The 17,958-nt window shown below is 38.5% G+C and overlaps 1 protein-coding gene across 7 annotated transcripts in view; it reads right to left on the bottom strand.

The window, feature by feature from the left end:
• Positions 1 to 17,958, bottom strand: part of DLGAP1 (DLG associated protein 1) — a 993,959-nt gene that overhangs the window by 679,351 nt on the left and 296,650 nt on the right. For 6 of the 7 annotated variants that reach the window (XM_058438584.1, XM_032152722.2, XM_058438585.1 and 3 more), the window contains one exon: positions 8,957 to 9,064. The gene's annotated coding sequence lies outside the window, so the exon portion shown is untranslated. The remainder of the gene's footprint in view (positions 1 to 8,956; positions 9,065 to 17,958) is intronic. The other variant, XM_032152723.2, reaches the window with a different exon arrangement.

The raw sequence follows: 17,958 nt of genomic DNA on the forward strand, positions 1-17,958 counted from the left end.
TGAAACTATTCCAATCAATAGAAAAAGAGGGAATCCTCCCTAACACATTTTATGAAGCCAGCATCGTCCTGATACCAAAGCCTGGCAGAGACATAACCAAAAAAGAGAATTTCAGACCAATATCCTTGATGAACATTGATGCAAAAATCCTCAATAAAATACTGGCAAACTGAATCCAGCAGCAGATCAAAAAGCTTATCCACCATGATCAAGTGGGCTTCATCCCTGGGATGCAAGGCTGGTTCAACATACGCAAATCAATAAATGTAATCCAGCACATAAACAGAACCAAAGACAAAAACTACATGATTATCTCAATAGATGCAGAAAAGGCCTTTGACAAAATTCAACAACCCTTCATGCTAAAAACTCTCAATAAATTAGGTATTGATGGGACGTATCTCAAAATAATAAGAGCTATCTATGACAAACCCACAGCCAATATCATACTGAATGGGCAAAAACTGGAAGCATTCCCTCTGAAAACTGGCACAAGACAGGGATGCCCTCTCTCACCGCTCCTATTCAACATAGTGCTGGAAGTTCTGGCCAGAGCAATCAGGCAGGAGAAGGAAATAAAGGGTATTCCATTAGGAAAAGAGGAAGTCAAATTGTCCCTGTTTGCAGATGACATGATTGTATATCTAGAAAACCCCATTGTCTCAGCCCAAAATCTCCTTAAGCTGATTAGCAACTTCAGCAAAGTCTCAGGATACAAAATCAATGTACAAAAATCACAAGCATTCTTGTACACCAATAACAGACAAACAGAGAGCCAAATCATGAGTGAAATCCCATTCACAATTGCTTCAAAGAGAATCAAATACCTAGGAATCCAACTTACAAGGGATGTGAAGGACCTCTTCAAGGAGAACTACAAACCACTGCTCAATGAAATAAAAGAGGATACAAACCAATGGAAGAACATTCCATGCTCATGGGTTGGAAGAATCAATATCGTGAAAATGGCCATACTGCCCAAGGTAATTTATAGATTCAATGCCATCCCCATCAAGCTACCAATGACTTGCTTCACAGAACTGGAAAAAACTACTTTAAAGTTCATATGGAACCAAAAAAGAGCCCGCATCGCCAAGTCAATCCTAAGCCAAAAGAAAAAAGCTGGAGGCATCACGCTACCTGACTTTAAACTATACTACAAGGCTACAGTAACCAAAACAGCGTGGTACTGGTACCACAACAGAGAGATAGATCAATGGAACAGAACAGAGCCCTCAGAAATGATGCCGCATAGCTACAACTATCTGATCTTTGACAAACCTGACAAAAACAAGAAACGGGGAAAGGATTCCCTATTTAATAAATGGTGCTGGGAAAACTGGCTAGCCATATGTAGAAAGCTGAAACTGGATCCCTTCCTTACACCTTATACGAAAATTAATTCAAGATGGATTAAAGACTTAAATGTCAGACCTAAAACCATTAAAATCCTACAAGAAAACCTAGGCAATGCCATTCAGGACATAGGCGTGGGCAAGGACTTCATGTCTAAAACACCAAAAGCAATGGCAACAAAAGCCAAAATTGACAAATGGGATCTAATTAAACTAAAGAGCTTCCGCACAGCAAAAGAAACTACCATCAGAGTGAACAGGCAACCTACAGAATGGGAGAAAATTTTTGCAACCTACTCATCTGACAAAGGGCTAATATCCAGAATCTACAATGAACTCAAACAAATTTACAAGAAAAAAACAAACAACCCCATCAAAAAGTGGGCAAAGGACAAGAACAGACACTTCTCAAAAGAAGACATTTATGCAGCCAAAAAACACGTGAAGAAATGCTCATCATCACTGGCCATCAGAGAAATGCAAATCAAAACCACAGTGAGATACCATCTCACACCAGTTAGAATGGCCATCATTAAAAAAGCAGGAAACAATAGGTGCTGGAGAGGATGTGGAGAAACAGGAACACTTTGACACTGTTGGTGGGACTGTAAACTAGTTCAACCATTGTGGAAGTCAGTGTGGCGATTCCTCAGGGATCTAGAACTAGAAATACCATTTGACCCAGCCATCCCATTACTGGGTATATACCCAAAGGACTATAAATCATGCTGCTATAAAGACACATGCACACGTATGTTTATTGTGGCACTATTCACAATAGCAAAGAGTTGGAACCAACCCAAAGGTCCAACAACGATAGACTGGATTAAGCAAATGTGGCACATATACACCATGGAATACTATGCAGCCATAAAAAATGATGAGTTCATGTCCTTTGTAGGGACATGGATGAAACTGGAAAACATCATTCTCAGTAAACTATCGCAAGGACAAAAAACCAAACACCGCATGTTCTCACTCATAGGTGGGAATTGAACAATGAGAACTCATGGACACAGGAAGGGGAACATCACACTCCGGGGACTGTTGTGGGGTGGGGGGAGGGGGGAGGGACAGCATTAGGAGATACACCTAATGGTAAATGAGGAGTTAATGGGTGCAGGAAATCAACATGGCACATGGATACATATGTAACAAACCTGCACATTGTGCACATGTACCCTAAAACCTAAAGTATAATTAAAAAAAAAGAAAAAAAAATAAATAAGACAGGTAAAAATTTTAGGGGAAAATGTCTAGCACATGATAAGAATATAGAAAAAAGAAAATAAATCCAGTCAATATGCGTTTTCTTCCTTTCTTATAATTCTTGTCAAGTTGCACCTTTTTACTGCATAGTCAAATGTTGTCCTTGAACATTCTTACAGTATAAACAAATACTCAAATATGTGATTTGTAATAAATTCTATTATACTGTTGTTTTACAAAGAAAGTATCTCATCATCTAAAAATAACATTTATGTTTCTCTCAGAGAGTACTTAATCGGTCATTTTATTAAAAATTCCAATATCAGTAATAATTGCCTATAACTTTTCTATTGTGAAGGACTTGGTTGCCCAATTTACAATATCACCACCCCCACAATATGTCTATATATTTACATATCTATATCTATATCTCATAAGGTTTGAGACAGCCTCATCAGTATGATTATCATCCTGATAGTGATAGGACTCTGAGACATGACAAATAAACACAGTATTCTACAATTAGATTTTGTATCTTACAGATGTCTGAAAAAATCAAGGTATCAAGTAGCAATAGCAGTTTTTAGTTTCTAAATTATTTCTGACATAAAAAGTATAAAATAGTGAAATAGTAAGATTTATCTCACAACACATTAACTTGAGAGGATTTATAGAATATCAAAATAGAAAAATAGCCAAAAGGATTAAATCCTGTGCAAAGATTGATGAAATATTCCAGCAAAACTTTATTGATCTACTCCTGTGAAGTAGGCAGCTTTGAATTTCTGCTGGCAAGTACTGGGGTTAACCAATATCAGAATGACAACTGAAACTCAAAAACATAAAAAAGAACAGAAAAGTATTCAATATCTGCATGAATCTCTTAGTAAATGAATCTTCTATTGACCAGAAATTTGATTTCTTTTGCCTCTGGGTATAAAGCTGCATCTGGCAAATTGGCTATGAAAATAATTTTTTGGAGAATGAGAAGAAAAAAATGAATAATTTTAGTCATTCTGAAATCAGTTAAAAATTGAGACCATATGAACATTTATTCAGGTTAAACTTTTGCCTTGAAGAATTTTTATTTTAGTTTCTCCCCAAGCCATGGCTAGATTACAAGGCAGAAAACAAAATGTAATTTGCAAACTTCATGCTTGACACTGAGGAATCACTCTTCATGAAAAAGGCCTGGCTTGACACATGTAACCATCAGCAGTTTATAGAACCAGAGTTATCCCGTGTAGATAAAATAATGCTGAATTTTTCCACTAGCCTTTCAGTCTCAGATGACTAAATTATGGATACATTTTCTAAAGTGTGTTCATATTTTAAAGTCCTAAATAAAAGTTTCTTACTCTTGTAGAATTATATTGGAAAAGAAGAGTATACAGTAATCTCCATTAACCTCCAAAACCGTGGTGGGATTCTGGTCAGCTTCTAGCTATGTATGTTCAGCTCCTACCAGATGCTGGATTTATTTTATACACTACCTCTGGTCTTTAAAGTGACCTTTCAGATAATAACACTGCCCCCATTTTACAGATGAAGATACTAAAGTACATAGAGTGGTTCAGTCCATTTGCCACATTCACATAGTTAATAAGTGAAAGAGCTGAGTTTTGAACTCAAGTCTTTCTGAATCCCAAATCCTGCCTTTTCAACTCTACTTTCAAATATGTGCCCTTAGTTGACTGATTGACTCACTCATAATTTTGTGTCGGATTTTAGGTAGGATTTCATATGATCTGTACCTTGAAATTGCAAGATAAGGCACTAGAATGAATTCCAGGGGTTATTTATCCTAAACCTTTCTTTTTATAATGGAAGTAACTGAAGCCTAGGGACTCGCCAAGAACATACATCAAGGTAATAACAAAGTTGGGGCTAGGACATTTACGTTTTAATTAATATTTAAGCTTTACTATTAGGCAAGCCACAACATAAAATGAACATTTTAATTTCCTCTTACAAAAGTGAATTATGAAGTACATTTAAAAAATAAATTTTCAAGCATTCATATTATCATCTGTTGTTGTTATTTATGCTAATATATGATTACAGGCTTTTTCATGAATGCATTCTGAGGTTGACTCCACTACGGAATACATAACAAAAAAATAAGTGGAGACTTGGTTTGAAAACATACAAAATAAATTTCATACTGAGCTCTAAAAGTAGGCATTGAGCCCAATTTCTGGAATAAATCAAAGAGTAGGCAGAAAACAGACAGAAGGAACAGTTATTTTAGCAAGAAAAGTAGGAAAAATTTACCAAGCCAATCATGGGATGATGCATGCAGATAAAAGATGTAGAGAGAAAATGTGCAACACTGACACATGAACATATTTGAATGCAAGAAAGCAAAAAAACCAGAAAGCATAATTGTCCTAAATGTGAATAAACATTCAAATTATGCTGCAGCTGCAAAATTTAAACTCAAGGAAAAGACATTTGCAAAGGAATTTATTAAATAGATGTGATTTGCTGGTTTCACACAACCAGTGGCTCTTTTACAAAGTAAAATGTACAATTTATCTTGATAGAAATGACATTTCCCCGGTTGTACTCAATCAAGTAGCAAAAAGTCTTTCGTGAGAGACTCTGTTTATTAAAGAGCACAATACTATTGACACCCAGATGCTTGGGCTTTAACTACGTAGTGTTATTTCATCTAATAATAGGTCTTATATATTGAGTATGGGCTTATATAATAAGGTTTCTGTGTGAAGGAAAACTATCTTTCTCTATGGCACAAGCCAGAGTAGTTTCTTTGTAGGAATTTAAGTTTTGTGCTGAAACCAGTTCTTGGTTGCTAAACCTGTTCATCCATTCTTCCTTCCATCCATCCATCCATCCACCCATCAATCCATCCATCCATCCATCCTTTATCCATCCAACAGATATTTATGGGTTTCCAAAGTCTATGACACAGTAAAGGATATAAAAATGCATCAAAAATCTTACTGTTTGGAATTTTATGATATTAAGATGGTATTTGACCAGAAAACTCAGAGCTTGTTATTAAACTAACACACCCACCTGCAATGGTGATGTTGGCAAGGAAGACTTTTCATTGTGATCAGTCTTTGACTCAAACTGTAATGCAGAACTTATAGTGCCAGCCTGGATCATTTAGTTTACAGAGTGGTTCTCCAAGTTAAGGTCTCATGGAACAGATCAGCATCATCTGGGAACATGTTAGAAATGTACATTCCTGGGCCTCACTCCAGAACAGGGGTGTCCAAGGGAGAGAATACAGTTATGTGTTCTTAGTTTCTGTTTCTGGTTGGGCATGTAAAGCCCCATCCTTGTCTCTCTTTTCCATTTATCACTAGAGACAGAAACTAAAAGCCATGGCTTCAGACTGCTAAAAGCCTAAAACAAAACAAAACAAAACACAGCAACAACAACAACAACAACAAAATAAAGCGGGCTAGATAAGCTTGCTCTAGACCAATCTGTGTTTGAAAACCACAAAGCCTTAAAATCACTTGGAAGGCGTGAAAAAAATCACAGCCCTTACATTTCTACACAATGGGCTAGGCCACTGGTAAGTGAGGTCAAATAATAAAAATAATAAGTCTAACACCTTAGAGTGGCAGGCTTTAAATGTCTGCTTAAGAAATTTAGATGATGATGAATTGGTAAATCAGAGAACATTTTCCAAGCAAAAAGCAGACATGATCAGAGCTGTGATTCTGGAAGACTTTGGAGCCAAAGGAGACCAGGGAGAGGTAAACTAATGAGGGGCAATAACATTGTTCAGGTGAGAAGACACAGTAATTTTTCTTTGGTTATTCAGGAGGATGTCCAGCCTCAAATGAACTGGGGCCCTTCACTCAGTTTGCATGTCATGGATCCTCTTCATCCCTAGTTTGATTCTGTCTGCTCTTTTTGGTATTTCTGCCTAGCATCTGCTACGACTTTCCTGGTTTCCCTGCACTACCATTCTCTGCTGCCCTTTCTCCTGTCTCCTTCACTTTCATTTCCTTCACAAGGAAATCTGCATGCAAATGCACATCACTTTAAATGTTTGTTGTTGTCTGTTTTATTTTTAATAGCTGATCCTTAGAGAGTTTATCAATTATATTCTTCCTCTGAGCATATGATCTTCTAGGTCACAACACAACCACAGGCTTTATCCAACTTTATTTTCAATCTGTTTAATGTTCTCATGTCAAAACAAAACAAAGAAGCTCCGATTCACCTTAATGTGCTAAATCTGTTTTGCCAGCTGACCATTCATCTAACATTATGCCCAGATAATATATATATATAATTTCAGTCTTGCATTTCACACAAACAGGGTTGTTTCCAAATAGGAAAGACAAAAATTAAATTTTTGTGTATACACAGACACCTTCTTGTAAATGAAACAATATAAAGTGAGTAACAAATATAGCTATAATTAAATGTTGTTATATTAATTCTGACTATTCCAGCATGTTGGTCATACTTTGAATCTTATATAATGTCTCAAATATACATGTGGACTCACATGCATTTCTTACTTAGCTGACACTATGCCATTTACTGAACATGGACAATTTATTCATGAAGAAGTTAGTTTCAAAACAGAACTCACTCGGATTCCATGATATTTAGGTATAATTATTTAATGTCTTTAAAACACAAAACTTTTTTTTTTCTTGGAGATACTTCATTGAGGAGAAAAATGCTGATTTAGAATAAAGTAAAAGGAGCTGCAACAGATGCGGCTGGCTCCCTGCATTATGTTCCGGGGTTCACTTTGGATGTCAGCCACAGCTACAGGGGAGTCTCCTTGCCTTTGCAGGGATCCCTGACCCCCAGGTCACAGACCAGTACTGGTTCCTGTTAGGAACTGGGCCACACAGCAGGAAGTGAGCAGTGGGCCAGCGTGCATTACGGCCTGAGCTCTGCCTCTTGTGAGATCAGTGGCAGCAGTAAATTCTCATAGGAGCATGATCCCTATTGTGAACTGTCCATGTGAGGAATCTAGGTATGTGCTCCTTATGAGAATCTAATTCCTGATGACTTGAGGTGGAACAGTTTTATCCTGAAACCATCTCCCCACCTCCCTACCCTGTCCATGGAAAAATTGTCTTCCATGAAACCCGTCCCTGGACCACTGCCTTACAGTGTACACCTCAAGTGACAACTGAGTGTCTTTCTGCTTTCTGCCCATGCATGGCTGGCACAGCCCAGCATTGTGAGGGAATTCATGCTCCTTGGGGGAATCCAAAACCAAGGGGAAAAAGTCAGTTAGTAAACCTCCTGCTGCACATCTTTCTAACAGAAATTTGGGCATCTGTACCCCTCCTGGGAGGAACCAAGTTCCCACTGCCTGCCGTGGTGGACTTGCTAACCCACCTGCAATTTGACCTGTGCTTCTTCCCTGATTCATTGTTCCTGCTTCTAACTCTTGATATTTGGATCAGCTCCCTAATAAATTGCCATACCCAAGTCACTGTCTCAAGCAAGTAACCCAAAGACAATAGCTTATTATTCAGCAATATTAATCTCCTTCTGATCTGACACCACTTCTGTAGTATATTTGATTTATATGTGGTAAGACCCTTCTTTTTTTCTCCCTCCAAAAACTACATAATGAAAGGAGTGGAGATGATAGCAAGGACTCAAGTGTTTTCATTGCCTTTCTTTTCTTTTCTTTTTTTTTTTTGAGATGGAGTCTCTCTCTGTCACCCAGGCTAGAGTGCAGTGGCGCAATCTTGGCTCACTGCAACCTCTGCCTTCCAGGTTCAAGTGATTCTCCTGCCTCAGTCTCCCAGGTATCTGGGATTACAGGCACCTGCCACCACACCCGGCTAATTTTTGTATTTTTAGTGGTGAGGCGGTTTCACCATATTTGCCAGGCTGGTCTCAAACTCCTGACCTCAGGTGATCCGCCCACCTCGGTCTCCCAAAGTGCTGGAATTACAGGCGTGAGCCACCGTGCCCTGCCTTTCATTGCCTTTCTTAGCACACTTACATCATGTTGAACATGTCTGTGTGGATAAATGCAAACTTGTTCAATATGCTAAGAAAAGCTAACACTATGCCATTTACTTCCATAATTTCATACCTAACCTACCTAATGTACAATATTTGGGTCCACAGATTTATAAAAATGGCATTTGCCCAATATGCCATTCCAGATTAACAAGAAGAAGAAGATTAAATATATAAAATACATCTGGCCTAGATTCTGTACAGATAGCTAGGAAGTTAAAAAACATAGGCTTTAAATTCAACAGATTGTTAATATGTTTGGAAAGTGTATGCCAGGAATATTTTTGTTCAAATATACCATGCTATTAAAAAAATGTTTCATATAGGATAGCTGAAGAGGAAGCTGTTATTTAAGAAGCTACTTCCTATACAAGTAAGGGGAAAGGGGGCAGTTTTACCTTTGATTATCAATTGTCCATTTTCCTTGCTTCCGAGGCAGGAAAAGATCCAAATTGCAGGCTTTTTTTTAACCTGATGTCACTCTGGGTATCTGATGTTCAACTGCTCTGAAACACAACAATGCAATCATTAGATGTAATAACTAGCCTGAAACAAAAAGACACTTAAAAATGATCTCATAAGAACTATTCTGACAGACATTATATTCAATGTTGTTAAGAAGAGAGTTTCATAGAAAATCTACATGGCCGTGTTCTTTTCTTTTCTTTTTTTTTTTTTTTTTAACATAAGTATAAATTTACTATCCACCTAGTGGTAGCTAGGTAAAATTGCAGGCATAAAGATAAAAAAGAAATCATCAACTTTGTAGTTCCTCAGCTTCAAACCCAAACCTGTAAGAGGGAGGACTCAGACGCCTCAGGGACCAGGCGGATAATACAAATAAACGAAACAGGCCAGGTGAGAGAGTACAAGTCTTGCTAAAAGAAGAAATCCCTACTTAGTTTCAATTGATTGTCCTCTTCTGAAAATGCAGATCAGAATTGCCACACATTCTGACCGATCGAGAGAGGCCAGAAATTCTGATTTTAATGTGAAACCTCTTGATTTTTTAAATGGTGGCTCAATTTTCTTGAAAACACTAGGTGAGCTAAATAAAGCTGACAGTCCACCAGTTTTCAATGCTCCTCTATGCAGAGAGTGAATGGCATCTCCCCTAACTGTAGTATTAGATTGCCAGTCACCAGCCACAGTTTGCAACTGCAAAAGAGGCATAAACTGACGGGGATCTCCTGCTTTACTATGCACACACAGCTGAACTCTCCAGCCGTGGAGAACAACTAACTCCACAGGAAAAAGTAGAAGGCTAAGCTGAGCCACCTAGGGATGGCGGCAGGGGTCTTCATGGCTAACTGCTGGCCTGTAGGCACTAAATTGCAGACTGCTCCTGCAGGAAGCCTTCGGGGCCTGGGAGGCCTTTATCTGGCTCAGAAGCTAGGGCTGCTTCTCGAAGGGCTTCCAAATGCTCCTCAGCAGCCGACAGAGACTGGTCAATCCAGTCCAGGCCTCTCGTCAGATGGCAGGCATTCCTTGTCACTAGCACCAGATGACTGAGAGGATGGCAGGTGCTAGGTTCCTCCACGACACCTTCAGAGACCTGAGGACCTCAGGCTGCGGCTCCCGGGCGCATCCCGCGACTGCCCCGCCGATGGCAAAGTCCGGGCGCAGGCGCGGGCCTGCAGCGGAGCATGCCGGGAAGCGCCGCGGCCCTAGGAATCCAGCCCCGCGCCTCCGCGCCTCGGCCCCGGCCCCGGGCCCCCCGGCCCGCCATGGCCGTGTTCTTGCATGATGTCACACTTTGTATTTTTATGCTTTTCAGAAAATAAAATCAATCACACAGAAAAAAAATGCTGCTGTAATAAATAGATTTGATATTCTACAATATACATTTCCTATCATTTATTTTCTTTAAAAAGCAATAAAATGCAAACATCAATGATCCGATTCTGTATGACATAGTACACATATGCGATTGTATTCACTTCCTGAGCATTATTTGTTTTATCAACAGTACAACTAAGCCACTGTGACTTTAAAAAGGGCTAAAATGTATCATTTTTTTTCCAGAGTGGTTCTTTTCACTCTGGGGAAAAAACCACAGGAGGATGCCATTCATGGCATAATATTCCCAAGTGTGCTACTAGGGACTTGCTGGTGCAAGCCACTATCCTTAATTAGGACAAATACCTAATGCATGCGGGTCTTAAAACCTAGATGATGGGTTGATGGATGCAGCAAACCACCATGGCACATGTATACCTATGTAACAAACCTGCACGTTCTGTACATGTATCCCAGAACTTAAAGTAAAATAATAATAATATTAAAAAAATAGTTTCTTAGAAAAGTGACAAAATGGAATGTATGACTGGACCCACACTTATGAAAGAGGTAACTATTCCAGATCATATCACATGCCATATGGCTGAGCTATGAGTTTCCTTTCTGAACAGTGACATAGAAAAGAACTTGGGTCACACAGAAAAATGATCTGATGTTGGAAAGTGTAAGTACCTGTAAAGATCTGTTTCTATTTTTTTGTAAGCAATGTATTCTTTTGGATCTAGGTAGCATATTAAAATATTGTCAGAAGGGAATGAGAAAAATAATAAATCTAAGTAATAAGCAGAAATATAGTGATATTCAGAATTGAGAATATAATTTGCATTTTTTTAACATCCTAATTATTTATAAGAATTATAGTGTTTAAATGAGTGTGGAATTCATTTTACAGAAGAGGAAGTAGATGTCAGAAGAGGTGAAATGTCTCGATCAATTTTATGCAGTGAATAGGCACAGAGGCAGAGGCAGAATTACGTCCCAGATGCTCTGTCTGGAAGTTCAGTCTCTTTAGAAACTCACATCTTGTTTCCAAAAAGAACACTGGACTTTCAAAAAGTTCAGGGCTAGTACAATTCTCTGTAGAATTTGTTAAAGCAATATTTTGAGACTGGCAAAGCTGACAGGTATGAAAGTGCCGTGGGTGGTAAAAGGCAAGAACAACAGAAACATAACAGCCTCAGGCATGATAATAATGCACAGGAGGAACATTTGACTTTCACACATATCTCTTTATCCATGCCATAGAAGACAAAAATGAGACTCCATCATCAAAAGCTTTTAGTTATACTTTAAAGATTATGAGCCCTGATTTATATACTATTATCCTGCTAAGTATCTTCAATATTCCATTAAACCAGACAAGCTCTGAGTGGAATTTCTCCCCCACATATATGAGGACTAAGTAACTCAGGAGATAATGAAAAATTATTAATTTCTAAAAATATATAGAACTGATCATTTATCCGTTCACAACTATTTATTGAGAATTTATTGTCTACTAGATAGTACTCTTAATTTTCTTTGGAAACAAAGTGGAAAGATTATGTAATTTCTGAAAAAGACACCCAGAAACACAAGAAGAAATTCATTTTATTATAATTGGTTTTATAAGTTAGATAATTGTTAGGTAAACAAATATATTAATCACTAGGAGAGGTCTTAAATGTCATCTAGTCTAATGGTTGCCAAATGTGGTTGATCATCATAGTCACCTGGAAATTTGCATTAAAATACAATTACAGAATTTCATGCAAGATCATTTAAATCAGAATATTCATGGTTAAGGCAGGGGAAATTTGCATTTTGAAAATGCTCCCAGCTAATTCTCCTGATGAAGCAGGTTGGGAAACCTGCCAATTCTGTCTGATTTACTCATTATATAGAGAAGGACATTGAAACCAGAGAATTGACTTGCCCAAGGCATTTGCTTCTTGGTGACAGCACTGAGATTAAAATGCAGACCTCCTGATTCTCCAATTTTTTTTCTTTTCCTTACCCCAAGTGTCCCTCTTTTACTTTTTTCTTCCTGTTCTTTTTTTTTAACCACCACATAATCAAGATTTAGCATCTATATCTGAGAAAGAACAAGCGTAAAAGAACAAGTACACTATAATTATCTGAGTATCAGAAGATTCAGGTATGTTTTCTCATTAGCAACCATTTACACAGATGAAAGGTGAAGAACAGGAATTTGGACTTCAGCTGTTCGATTCAATCATGTGCTTCCTACTCTTCCACTGTCTTTTTCTAGAATCAGCTAATTGGGAGTTGTCTGCTGAGTCCCTTTCTTTGGGGTCTGCCCAGCACTCTCCATCCTGCAGTTGTCAAAGGGGTCCTCGTTCCTGGACATCCCTGATGGGACCAGGAGAGGTGTTTTTCCCAAACCAGGCCCATTATTGGGACTGTGAGACTATAGCTTTGTCCAGGTTAAAGAGCGATGGGTAAACCATGGAGAAGGAAGAATGGAAGAGGCACACATGGAAGGTGGAACAAGAACTCTCTCAACTCATCTGCCTCCTGCTCCCTCTTTTTCATTTTTTCCTGTGACCTTCATGGGCTCATGTATCCATAAGAGATAAAGAGACGGAATCTTGCTCTGTCATCCAGGCTGGAGTGCAGTGGTGCGATCATAGCTCACTGCAGCCTCAAACTCCTGGTCTCAAGTGCTCCTCCTGCCTCAGCCTCCAGAGTAGCTGGGACTAGATGTGCACCACCACAGCCGGCTATTTTTTTTAATTTAATTTCTCATAGACATAGAATCTCTCCATGTTGCTCAGGTTGGTCTCAAACTCCTGGCCTCAAGTGATCCTCCTGCCTTGGCCTCCGCCTTTTTTTTTTTTTTTAAATTACATTACTTATTTTTAAATTAATTTTTTTGGCTTAAGCTAACTCAAGTTAGTTTGTTTCTGTAACTCTGCAGCCAGAGTCAAGATGAACACACCTCATATCATTCATTTTATGTGTGTTACTCTATAAACCAGTCACTTTAGTTACAGTATTCTAAGAGGCTTATTTAAAAACTATTGGCTGAGAGTGTGCAGAAGGAAGAATACACACTACAAAGGTATTGCATTTTATGGAACACCTATATTTTCATCAAATACATGTTTTGAAGTGTGATAAAGTGGAGAAGGTCCCGATCAGAAAGTCCTCTTTTCATCTCAGATCTGACTCTTACAAAGTTTCTGCCTTGTGAAAGTTACCTAGCCTCTCTCAGTTTTAATGTCCTTATTTGTAAAATACCTCCTGGCTAACTTTAGTCGGGTTAGTATGAGGAACAAGGGAAAGCACTCATTCATTCTCTCATTCATTCATTCGCCCCACCATTCTGCAAAGATTTATTGAGCATCTGTCATATGCCATGCACTATCTAGGGGATGAGAATACATTAGTGAACATTTCATTTTAGTAAAGACAAATAAACAGAAAGTAAATACTAAATGTAAAGCAGTAAATTATAGAGCAGTTTAGAAGGTGAAACATGCTATAGATGTAAGAAAAACAGACCAAGGTAAGAGGTATCAGAAGTGCATGGGTAGGGAGGTGTAGGGAGGGGAAGGGATTCCACCAAGAAAGTGAGATTTGACCAAAAACTTGAGAGAAGTGAGGCAGTGAGTGCCATGCCAGAGAAGAGAGTTCCAGGCAGAGGGAACTGCAGGGGTTATAGTGCTAAGGCGGGGGTGTTCATGGTTGGTCTTGGGATTGCAAGAAAGTCATGGGATGGAGTGAAGTGAGGGAGGAGATTAGTAAGTATGTGCACAACTTACTTGTACAAATCTGCTGCCCATTGTGAACCATGTGGGAACTAATGAAAATAAGTCACGACAAATTGCATTATTTGGGCACTCTACAGTTCACATCATGCTTCTATGTGGATTAGCTCACCCTGCTACTTGGAACACATTTTCCTCCCTGGGTCTTCTAAGGCACTGTGAGGAATAGTAGTAGGTACAGATAATACAAGGTAGTTCAACTACAATTGCTAACCTCATAGACTTTTCTCCCACAGTTGCCATTTAGTATATTTTCTGAATGTAAAGATGTGTATATTTGCCCTTCCAAAGTAGTGAATAAGGAATTCATTAAGAGGAAACTATGCTACTGAAAAGTGGGTATATGTATATTGAAAGATATGTGTCCAGCAATTCAGTACTTAGATAAGCTTATGAGCAAACATGAGTTGTTATGAATTTGTAACATTAAACATGGTGGGTGGTGGGGTGCTGTGGGGAAGTGGAAGAAGGAGTGGGTCAAGGATGGCTCATGGCTTTTCAACTTTTATTCTGAGAGTGAAAAGGGGGCCATGGCAGGAGTTTGAGCTTACAGTCGACATGGCTTATGTTTCAAAACCTCATCCTGGCTGCTGGTCTGGAATAGTACATAGGAGAGGTCAGGATGCAGGTAGCTGGAAAGCTGTGAAGCACCCGAAGACAGGCAACATTTGCTCCGACTCGGGTGGGGCTGAGGAGCAGTCAGATCCATGCTGAACTTGTTTTGAAGCAAGAGTTGACATGACCTTTTGATGGATTGGGTGATTAGGGTGAGAAAATAAAGAGACAACAATGACCCCAAGATTTCTGGCCTAAGCAACTGGAAGAGTGACCTCGATGTCGCTTGAGATGAGAAAGACTGAGTCTAGAGCAGGCTTTTTAGGGAAAGCTGATGTGTTCAGTCTGGCCATATTGATTGAATTATCAGTGCCAACTGGACTTGCCACATAGGTGGTTGGATATACAACACTGGAAAGTGGGAGAGAAGTCTGGGCTGGAGTTTGTGTTAGAAGCTTTCTAGTATAGCATAGGTAATTGGTAGTTTTTCCTATTTCCACCACCACAGATGATTATACAAGGATTAAATAAAATAATATATGTAATGCGCAGTACCTGGTATGTAACAGGAATGCAACATATTTTAATTCCCTTCTGTTTCCTGCCATTATTTATAAATATATCTTTTTCTGCTGACTATATTATAAGATTATGTTTATCTTTCTGTGAAAAAACAATCAATTTCTGCAAGACACAATATCATACTTTACATTTTGGCAGTCCTTTTTAAAACAAAGGGAAATAATCTCCTGATAAAATGTTGATAATTGTACACAGTAAGTCATAAAAGAGAATTTCCAGGAAGCAAGGTAAATTTTTGTTTGGATAGGAGATGAAAGGTCTACAGAGAAAGTGAAAACTGAACAGATATGAATCTATAGACCTAAAAAAACCCTAAACTTTTCTTGGATCTCCCTGGATTTCTTTGGACATAGATCTCGTTTTTTTACTTTATCTTCTAGCACTTAAGAATGTTTTTTTTAAGAAATGATTAATAGTCCTCTAAGATGAAGAAGATGCAGAAATATGAGAAACATGATCATGACCATAGTGCCAAGTGCACAGCTGAGGAGGAACATTTCTGAAAGGCATGGATGGCTGAGAAACTCTGGAAGTTCCAGGGTGAAATCTTTCAAGTCTACAATTGTATCTTTAAAATGAGTTTCTTGATTTATAAATGCCTCTTTCACAGAACAAATTTTAAACCAGAAACCATCTATGTTTAAATCCTGTTTTAGAGATGAAGTTTATGAAAACTAGAGGGGGACATGGCTTGTCTGAGATCACCGACCACCAAGATCAGAGGTGGGACCGGGCCGCCAGCTCACTTAACTCTGAGTGCTTGTCTTTGCACTCAAATAGTTTCCTTAAGTTGTTTTACCCAACTCCCTGTTTTATGTAATAAGCATCATTTGTTTTAAATCTCACATTTTATCTTAAATTTTACTTAAATTTTACCTTATAGTCCATAAACTATTATGTAGGTTTGAAAACAATGGTAAACTATCTATCTGCTTCACTCCAGCAGATCTTAGAAATAAATTCCAGAATGAGGTCTGCATTTATTCTGTGACTTTCCATGTGTCTGAGACAGCATTAGCTCACATAATAAAAGAAGGAAGACTAGTCAGTTTCCAAATCACTTTGCTAATTGGTTCCTCATTTGTGTATAAGAAATTTCAAGGCAGGCTGGATTCATGGGTGTGTGACCCATGGAGCTTCAGAGAGAGGACCCCATGCTCAGAAAAGCCCTGTGCTTTGTTCAGTGATTTTAGTAGTTGAACCTGTGTTTTGTGGGCAAAGTCCAATAGGACAGTAAGCATCAAGGGAGCAGGGGCTGTCTGCACACTCTGCACATGCTCAGCCATTCTGTGCTGCCTCATTCACACATGGTGTTCATAATGGTGAATTCTGGGGGATGCACAATTCATGGGAGTCTGGTGTGTTTCAACATGAGAGCACGAGTAAGTGTATTATGTCTGTGAGTAAGTGGGGAAGCTGGCAGCCCCAAGAGGCCATGCTCGCCACTGGAACCAGAACTTCCTTCAAACTTAGCAAGAAGGCAAAGGGTTCTAAGAAACACAGATGACCACGGGAGCCTATTGCATCCTTTGTTCCTTGAATAATTCCCTGTATCAGCCAACTGTTTATGCTGAAAACGAAGACATACAAAGAGAGAGAAAGAAAGAGCAAACTGCAGCTCTTTTTCTTGCAATCCTTTCTTACTCATGAGTAAGTCAAAGGGGGAGAGTGTATCCAGAAATGAAATATAAACAGTTATTTAAATCTTGTATATCATTTCCACTGTTTGGGTAAGGATGACATACATATGTACGATCTATGAAATACCTAATTTTTGCTGATTCTGCATGCAAATCAACTATTCTTATAGTTGCATTGCACAATACAAAGTGAATGCTAAAATTTGTGCTGTTTATATTTTTGTTTTTTATTTACTTGGAATAATGTGAAATATCAAATAAAAACTAGTAGAAAAAGTCAAGAGAGGAATGGCAGAAGAAAGGACAGTTTTATACATTATCACCTTTAATGGCCCTTCGTTCCTGCTTTCCGAATAAGGGGCCTGCATTTTCACTTTGCCCTGGGCCCTGCAAATTATGTAGCCATTAACATTCACCCTGATGTTACGACCTGGCACACACACTAGCAAGTGCTTCCAGCATTATTAACTTACAGCTTAAGTATTATATAGAGAACTTTGGAAATAGAACACCTTCTTTTGAAAATCCTAGTACAACTGCAAACTGAATTAATCTGCTCTCTGTTCTCCTCAATGTCTTCTCTCATTTTCCAACTGACTTCTTGGACATTTGATCAAAGTTCCTAATTCAAATTAATCCTCCTCAGAAGTCCCCCAGCTCTTAATTTAATTTGAGTTCTAATTTAATTTAATTTTAATCTTCCATTTGAAATGCCACTGCCCTCAAGGTCAAATATTCAGCTGGGGAAGAGAGAAAAGTCAGTGATAAAAGAAATTTAGTCTAAGGTGTGAATAATGAAAATAATTGATACTTTAGAGGGATATTAAGGTAAGCATATGTCCAAACTCATCAGATTGCATATATTGAGTATGTACAGCTTTTTGCAATCAATCATACCTCAATAAAGCTATTTTAAAAAAAGAACCACTTTTTAGGCCTACATGACCTTAATAAGTAAGAAACAATATTTTAAAGGAAAAAAGCTTCGTATTGCTTTCTGCTAAGAAGGCCCTTCTACCCTAATCCATTTGAAAGAATGAGCAGTTGCCT

Source organism: Hylobates moloch, unplaced genomic scaffold (genome assembly GCF_009828535.3).
Source record: "Hylobates moloch isolate HMO894 unplaced genomic scaffold, HMol_V3 SCAFFOLD_5, whole genome shotgun sequence".
Lineage (NCBI taxonomy): Eukaryota > Metazoa > Chordata > Mammalia > Primates > Hylobatidae > Hylobates > Hylobates moloch.